Below are 8,943 nucleotides of genomic sequence, written 5' to 3' on the forward strand. Positions count from 1 at the left end.
GTGGAACCGCAGCTCCCCACGGAATGACGCGGAGCGTACGGACCTCAACGGCCCTCGGTCACTTCCTGAGCGCAGGCCTCCCCGACCGCCCGGCCGCTTCCGCGAGCGGCCGCGGCCAATCCGAGCGCCGGTCTCAGCGTGGCTCCTGGAAGGTCGCGGGCGTTAAGGTGCCGGAAGGCGGATGCGTGCTCGGCGTCAGGTGAAGGGACGCTTCTCTCAGATGTTCCTCAACAGCCTTTTTTTTTTTTTAAATCCTCACCGGAGGATATGTTTTTATTGGTTTTGAGAGACGGAGAAACATCCATGTGATAGAGAAACATGGATTGGCCGCCTCCCGGCCGCCCCCACCGGGGATCAAACCGAAACCTAAGAGGTGCCCTGGCAGAATGGAGCCCTTTAAACCTTGGCTGTGGCAGAGGAGCGCCGGCCGGCAACAGGGCCAGGGCGCGCGGAGGGGGGGTGTTGAGGGGCCCTGACTGGCAGCGCCCAGCGCGGTGGGTTAGGACCTCCCGATACAGCCAGGTTGCGGGTTGGATCCCCGTCAGGGCACAGACAAGAAGCAACCAAAGAGCGCATAATAAGCGGGACAACACACTGGTGTTTCTCTCGCTGCCTTCCTAAAGTAATCAATCAAGCACTAACCGGTTTGCTCAGTGGATAGAGCATTCGCCTGCGGACTGAAGGGTCCCGAGTTAGATTCCGGTCAAGGGCATGTACCTTGGTTGCGGGCATATACCCAGTAGGAGATGTGCAGGAGGCAGCCGATCGATGTTTCTCTCTCATCGATGTTTCTGACTCTGTTCCTCTCCCTTCTTCTCTGTAAAAAAATCAATAAAATATATTTAAAAAATAAAGTAATCAATCAATTAAAATTAAAATAAACCCTCTGGCTAGCAGAGTTGCTAAAAACACTTAGAAAGCGAAGCCCCATCCATTCCCATTAATTCAGTGGTTCTCAACCTGTGGGTCGCGACCCCTTTGGGAGTCGAACGACCCTTTCACAGGGGCCGCCTAAGATCATCGGAAAACACATATAGTTACATATTGTTTTGTGATTAATCACTATGCTTTAATTATGTTCAATTTGTAACAATTAAATTGGGGGTCACCACAACATGAGGAACTGTATTAAAGGGTCGTGGCATTAGGAAGGTTGAGAACCACTGCATTAATTCAACAAATACTTCATATCTCCTACAATAATCACACTGGGGATGGGTGTTTGTTTGTTTTGGTTAATCCTCACCTGAGGACACTTTTGCATTGATTTTTTTTTTTTTTTACAGAGAGTGGGAGGGAGAAAGACAGAAACTAATGTGAGAGACGTCAGTTGGTTGCCTCTTACTGAATCCCCGACTAGGGCCCCAGATTGAACCTGCAACCCTTGATCGGAATCCAACCCAGTACCCTTCAGTCCGCCTGCAGAAGCTCTATCCACTGGACCAAACCAGCATTTTTTTTTCTTTTTAAGTCCTCATCTAAGGATATGTTTTTGTTATTGATTCTAGAGAGAGAGGAAGGGAGATGGAAAGAGAAAGAGAAACATTGATCAGTTGCTCAAGCAATCCAACAGGGATGGAACCCACAACCTGTGTATGTGCCCTCACCTGGAATAGACCCCATGACCCTTTGGTGCATGGGAGGACACGCTACTGATCCACACCGACCAGGGCCTGGAGGTACATTAAAAAAATTTTTTTTCAGGTCTGCCCTGGCCAGGCTGCTCAATTGGTTGGAGTCTCAACCTGTACACCAAAGGATTTCCTGTTGCATTCTAGGTTAGGGCACATGCTTAGGTTTAGGTTAGATCCCGGTGGGTCAGCAGGTGCAGAGGCAGCCTACTGGTATTTCTCTGTCACATGGATGTTTCTCTCTCTAAAAATCAATTTTTAAAACATCTTCAGGCGAGAATTAAAAATATATTAAAATTTTTTCAGATCTAAAATTTTATTTTTTAATTTTTTCATTTACAGTTGACATTCAATATCCTATCCTATATAATACTAGTAAAACCCTAATATGCAAATCGACCTAACAGTGGAACAACTGGTCGCTATGATGCACACTGACCACCAGGGGGCAGATGCTCAATACAGGAGCTGACTCCTGGTGGTCAGTGTGCTCCCATAGTGGTAGCACCACTCAGCCAGAAGCTGGGCTCACGGCTGGTGAGCACAGCAGTGGTGGCGGGAGCCTCTCCTGCCTCCACAGCAAGTGTAGGACCCCTCGGCGGATGTCCAACTAATAGTTTAGGCCCGCTTCCCATGGAGAACGGGCCTAAGCTGTTAGTTGGACATCCCCTGAGGGGTCCTGGACTGCAAGAGGGCACAGGCTGGGCTGAGGCCCCCTCCCCCGGTGCACGAATGTCATGCACCAGTCCTCTAGTTATTTTATATTAGTTTAGATGTACCGCGTAGTGGTTAGATAATCATATATTTCACAAAGTTTTCCCCTGATATTTCCAGTACCCACTTGGCACCATACATAGTTATTATATTATTAAATATATTACCTATGTTGTACTTTATATCCACATGACTATTTTGTAACTACCAATCTTAATCTCCACTTTTTTCACCCAGTCCCCCAAACTCCCCACCCCTCTGAAACCATCTGTTTTCTGTATCTATGAGCCTGTTTCTGTTTTGTTTGTTTATATTGTTTTTTAGCTTTCACGTATAAGTTAAATAATATGGTACTTGTCTTTCTCTGAGTGACTTATTTCACTTAGCATAATATCCTCAGGGTCCATCCATGCTGGTGCAAATGGTAAGATTTCATTCTTTTTTATGGCCAAGTAATAGTCCACTTTTTTATCCACTCATCTATTAATGGGCACTTGGGTTGCTTCCATATCTCGTACATTGTAAATATTGCTACAATGAATGTAGGGGTACATATATCCTTCCGAATCAGTGTTTTGCATTTCTTTGGATATATACCCAGAAGTAGAATTGCTGGGTCATAAGGCAGTTCCATTTTTAATTTTTTGAGGAGCCTCCATACCATTTTCCATAGCGGCTACATCAATCTGCATTCCCACCAACAACGTATGAGGGTTCTCTTTTCTCAGCATCCTCAGTAACACTTGTTTGTTGATTTATTAATGATAGCCCTTCTGATAGGTATAAGATGATATCTCAATATACTTTTAATTTGCATCTCTCTGATGATTAGTGACATTGAGCATCTTTTTATATGTCTATTGGCCATCTGTATCTCTTCTTTGGAGAAGTGTCTATTCATAGGGATGCATTTTCAATTCTGTTATTTTAACAAGAATATTAATCCCTAAATTTAATGAGCATTTTCTATAAACCAGGCTTTTTGAATGAAATAATGCTTAATCCTGGAAGACAAGTAGGAGCCAACCAGAGAAGAGTGGAGTGATGTAGGTAAATTCTCGAAGGACCAACATCTGCAAAAGAGGGAGGGGGGCAAGCCTCAGTGGGAGTGGGTTACAGAAAGCAACCACTGGGCTGGATAGATAGCAAGGCCAGATCTCTGTATGCTGTCCCAAACGTAGAATACATTGGAGAGTGTCCCAACCAAAGGCAGGTAAGAGGGGCTCTTATATTAATCTAAAAAATGATGGTGGCAAATTCGATGAATCAGTTACTATTTGTGATATTGTGTCATTTCAATATAAAGGTAAGGTGTAGATTTACCCAGAGTGACATCATCCCAGAGTCCCGGGGACATTTTTTTGATGAGTTTACATTCACTCCGTCCCTACTTTCACCATAATACAGTACTCAAAAGACTTACTAAAAGCGGAACTCAGAATAGCTGTGGAACTGTCTATTTTGAAACTAAATTCTTAAACTTGATGATATTGGAAGCTTTTGTCAAAAAAAATTAACCTCATTTCCATAAGGATAAGCCAAGAAGCACCTTACATGTTATGACTTCACAGACATTTTACAAGCATATTACCCATTTTAATATTAAATCATAACAAGAGGATTTATTATATTAAAAAACTGGAGTCCTAGCCAGTATGCTAGCTAAGTGGTTAGCACATCCTCTCTTCTCTCTTTCTCTCTGTCATGTACCTACCAAGGAAAGGTAGAAGGAGGAGAACTCTGTCATCTACAAGCTAGAAGGAGGAGAGCTCTCAGCAGAAACTGAACCCTGCTAACACCTTCATCTTGGACTTGTAGCCTCCAAAATTGTGAGAAAATACATTTCTGTTATTTAAGCCCCATAGTCTGTGGTATTATATGTCAGCCTGAACCAGTTAATACAAGATTTATTTGGGAAATTTATTTAATAGCAAGGAAATGAAAGTAAAACCCTTGAGAGGGAAAATGTACACGATTTGTGTTTATTACATGACAATGAGATTTGTTTTTGTAAGCATTTTTATAAGTATTTTTTCAACAAACATTGCATCCAGAGTTCTTACAGCCAGGAACAGTTTTGTAAAATGCAGGAATTGGACTAAGATCTCTAAGCCCTTTCCTAGTCTTAAACTGCAAACAATCGGAGTAAATATTTTACTGCAAGAGAAAAAAATGTTGCCATATTCTCAGATCTTTTCACATGTCTGGGATTCTTCTAGGGATAAAGAAATGTTGGCTTCAAAAAATAGCACCTTAGCTAATATTGAAATTAGCGTGAAAGCCCTTGGCTGAAAATTATTTGATTATAAAAATCAGATTTTAAAAGTCAGTGATAGCTAGGGACAAGTTATTATAGGAATACACCCTGAGGTGCAAAGGGCCATGAAAATAATTAAAAAAGAAAGTAGTGGCAGCTGTCCCTATGGAGCTACCCCACTCCTTTCCCCACCCCCTTTTCCCCGGTGGGTTTTCCTGGCCTTTCTCTTTCCTAAACTCCAAGGGCCCGTCTTTTGCCTCTGTAACTTGGTTCCTGAATGCATTTCTTCTACTTCTGTGACTTTCTAAATAAACTTTCTCTTATAAAAAAATAAATAAAAATAAGCTGTCAAATGGGATCAACCATGCAAGTGTTGGAAGAAATTATTTTCTAGACTTGAGAATTTCCTAATCATAGATACAATGCAATTTAACTTTTGGGAATTTGGAAAACACAGGTAAGAAATAAAATCACCAATAATCCTTGAACCTAAAATGTTAATCATTCAGATCCAGAGAAAGACTGAAAGATCTGAATGAGACTTGGTCCCCTCAAAGCCATATATTATTGCCGATATCAGTCACATGCCAACCTGACTCTCAGTGTACAAACCACTGTAATTTTAAATTTGGAGGTCAGGGTAGACCTTAGCCATGTGATAAGTGCATACCAGGCAAAGGAATAGTGAGCCCAAAGGCTCCAGTGTGGGACTCGACCTGGTGTGTTCAAGGACCAGCAAGGAGGCAGTGTAGCTAAAGTAGAATGAACAAAGAAACAATATCAGAGGGTACACAGAGCAGAGGGGCAGGGCAAGAGAGAATTCAGACGGCATAAAGAGTTTGACTTTTATTCTGACTGAAATGAGAAGCCAGTGTTGGTTTTTGAACAGAGGAGAGACATAATCAAATTTGATTTAAAAGGGTCAATCCGGATGCAGTGTTGAAGAAAGCCTGTAGGAAGCAATAGTGAAAGCTACTTTTAGTTAGGGGACAACTACAGCAATCAGACAAGGCATGATGACTCAAGCCTGGGGTGGCAGCAGTGCAGGTGGGGAAAAGTGTCAAATTCTAGATACAGTCTGAATTAGAATCAGTAGGATTTGCTGGTGGATTGAACGTGGGCTGTGAAGACATGTAGGAGTCAAGGGTGACTACAGGTTTTGGTTCGGGCAACTGGAAGAACAGAGTAATCTAGAGGGGGGAAGTGTGAGTAAAAGTAGATTCAGGAGGCATCATCAAGAGTTCAATTTTGGACATGAGTCTGGAGTTCAACAGACAGATCTGGGTTAAACATATATGGCAGTTCTCAGTAGGTGAATGGTATTTACTAGTAAAGCCTCAGCACTGGTTGAGATCACCAAGGGAGTGAGTATAGATAGAAGATCCATGGACAGAGCCCTGGAAGAAGAGGAACAATAAAGAAAGTTGAAGAGTGACTAGTGAAGTAAGTGGAAATGTATGAGAATGTGGAAGACAAATGAAGAAAGTGTCCAAGAAGGAGGTGGTGGTCAACAGTGTCAAAATTTACTAACAGGTCAAGTAAGATGGAGACTGAAAACTATTACATTTAGCAATGATGTGGACATAGGTGACCCTGAAGAGAGCAATTTCAGTGGAGTAAGGTGAGTGGTGGTGGTTCTACTTAGAGTGAGTTAAGAGAAGAGCAGAGGAGAAAAATTAGAGACAGTAAGAATATTCAACACTTCACTACAAAAGGGAACAAAGAAATAGGATGGTTGATAGAAGAGGAAAGTAGCATCAAAGAGGTGTGTTTTTGTTTTAAGGTGAGAAGAAATAACATCATATTTGTATGCTGATGGAATTGATCAGCAAAGAATGAGATATTGATTATATGGCAGAGAGTGAAACAGCTGCCCTTGATGTCTGTGAGCAGGGACAAGAGATAGGACCTCGTGCACAAGTGAAGATATTAGACTTAGATAAGAGCCTAGGTAAATCAGTCTTGGAAAAGAGGGGAGAATGTATATTGGCACAAATGCTGGTAGGTAAATGGACATGGTAGTGAGATCCTGTGGATGTTTTCTCCTGATGTATCAGTATTCTCAAGAAATACTCTCAAGATCATCAGCAGAACCTGAAGATTTGGGAGAAGATTATGTGAATTGAGAATAGAAGACATAAAACAGTTGTCAAGGAGACCAGAAGAGTAAATGGACTAAAGGTACATCATGTAACTGCTTGGCAGCATCAAGGACCAATTTGAGAGTCATGGCTTTGATTTTAAACTGAATCCAATTAACAGGGTTTGGATTCCACCCCCTAACATGGGTGCAGAGCCAAAAATTAGAAAATTAGATTTAATCAGGAGGGTAGATTGGTCAAGAGAGTTCAATAAAGTGAGCGAGGAGCATGAAAATGGAGAGCATAGCAAAGGAGAGGTTATAATAATTGCGTGTGAACATTATGGATAAGGACAAAAATGAAGGCTTCAAGAGGTTGGGGCCAGAGATGGGATGGCAAGACTTTGGATTGGCACACAGCCAGTGTGGCTAAGTGTTTAAGCATCAACCTATGAACCAGGAAGTCACAGTTCTTTTCCCAGTCAGGGCACATGCCCAGGTTATGGGCTTGATCCCCAATAGGGAGCATGCAGGAGGCAGCCAATCAATGATTCTCTCTCATCATTGATGTTTCTTCTCTCTCTCCCTCTCCCTTCCTCTCGAAAATCAATAAAAATATATCCAGCCAGCATGGCTCAGTGCTTGAGCGCGACCTATGAACCACACAGTTCTTTTCCCAGTCAGGGCACATGCCCAGGTTATGGGCTTGATCCCCAATAGGGAGCATGCAGGAGGCAGCCAATCAATGATTCTCTCTCATCATTGATGTTTCTTCTCTCTCTCCCTCTCCCTTCCTCTCGAAAATCAATAAAAATATATGTTAAAGAGATTTGGGATTGATATTCTGGTGAGAATGAAGGATTATTGATGTTAGAGTACTAGAGAGAATGCACTACAAGTGCAAGTGGTGTGGGCAGAGGGTGGATTTATAAAGTATGGATGCGGTGCAGTTATTGACAATGACAAGTTCTAGGGGATTGTTCATGCGAGTGAGTGACTGAAATTGGGTGGAGGATAAAATCATTGAAGGAGAAGAGTCAAGGAACTGAGAGTCCAAAGTATTGGAAAGATCATAATCTATTCTACATATATTTTAAGTCACCAAGAATTAAGACAGGATTAGTATTGAAGATAATTACAATGAGAAGGAGCTATATTGTCTAAAAATGAGGAGTTGGAATTGAGGTGGGGGTAGTAGAAGATGACAGCAAAAGTGAAGAGTATAATGAATGATGCTTGGCCAGTGTGGCTCTCGGTTGAGGGATGTCCCATGCACCAAGTTCAATTCCCAGTCAGGGCACTGGTTTTGGGCTTGATCCCCAGAAGGATGTGCAAGTGGCAGCCAATCCATGCTTCACTCTCATTGATGACTCTCTCTCTCTCTCTCTCTCTCTCTCTCTCTCTCTCTCTCTTTCTCTCTTTCTCTCTCTCTCTCAACAAACACGAAAAGAGTATAATGAGTGATATGATCTAATGATACAGAATTCAAAACTCAGAGGCAGTTCTAGGGAATAGGGAGGAAGCATGGTCTGATACTAGCTACCAATGTTGAAAATACGAGAGGTTTCACATAATCTCTATAAATTTCACATAATCTGGCTTTCACATAAAATTCTTGCTTCTTTGTAAATCAGAAAACTTGGCACAGCAGGCCTTGGTGACTGCTTCATTCATCTACAGTGATTTCCTGGCTCCTCTGTGTACCTGGGTTTGACTCCCCTGTTCTAGCAACTCAAGAGCGACCAATACTTAATTGTATGTTGCTTCATTACTTACCTTTTTCAGGTAGTCCCTTTGAGAAGTATAGGGTTTCTTAAGCATGTACAGGTTGGCAATAAAATCCTAGCCATTTGAACAAAGGGATATAGAAACTCTTGCCCAAACAGCATTCCCTTTACTAATTTTTATAAAGATGTTATGTAATACTTCAGCTGAGAACATGAATATTCAGATAGTACTAATGATAGTGTATCTTCACTGTTGATCTCTAGGGGGCGCCATTCCTAACGATTGCAAATCTGCAAGGTTTCAAATACCGTATTTGCCGGCGTATAAGACGATTTTTTGGCCCTGAAAAATATGCCTCCAAGTGGGGGGTCGTCTTATACGCCAGGTACACTTCAGATAGACTGCCCATAGTGCTTGCCCCGTGCCATAGTGGCCTCCCGATGCCCGCCCACTTCATTCCACATACCGTTCAGGCATCAGCAGCGCTGCTGGGTGTATGCTCGGCTGTTATGCGATTTTGCTGTTATGCGATT

The sequence above is a fragment of the Myotis davidii genome, unplaced genomic scaffold (genome assembly GCF_000327345.1).
Source record: "Myotis davidii unplaced genomic scaffold, ASM32734v1 scaffold523, whole genome shotgun sequence".
NCBI classification, from domain to species: domain Eukaryota; kingdom Metazoa; phylum Chordata; class Mammalia; order Chiroptera; family Vespertilionidae; genus Myotis; species Myotis davidii.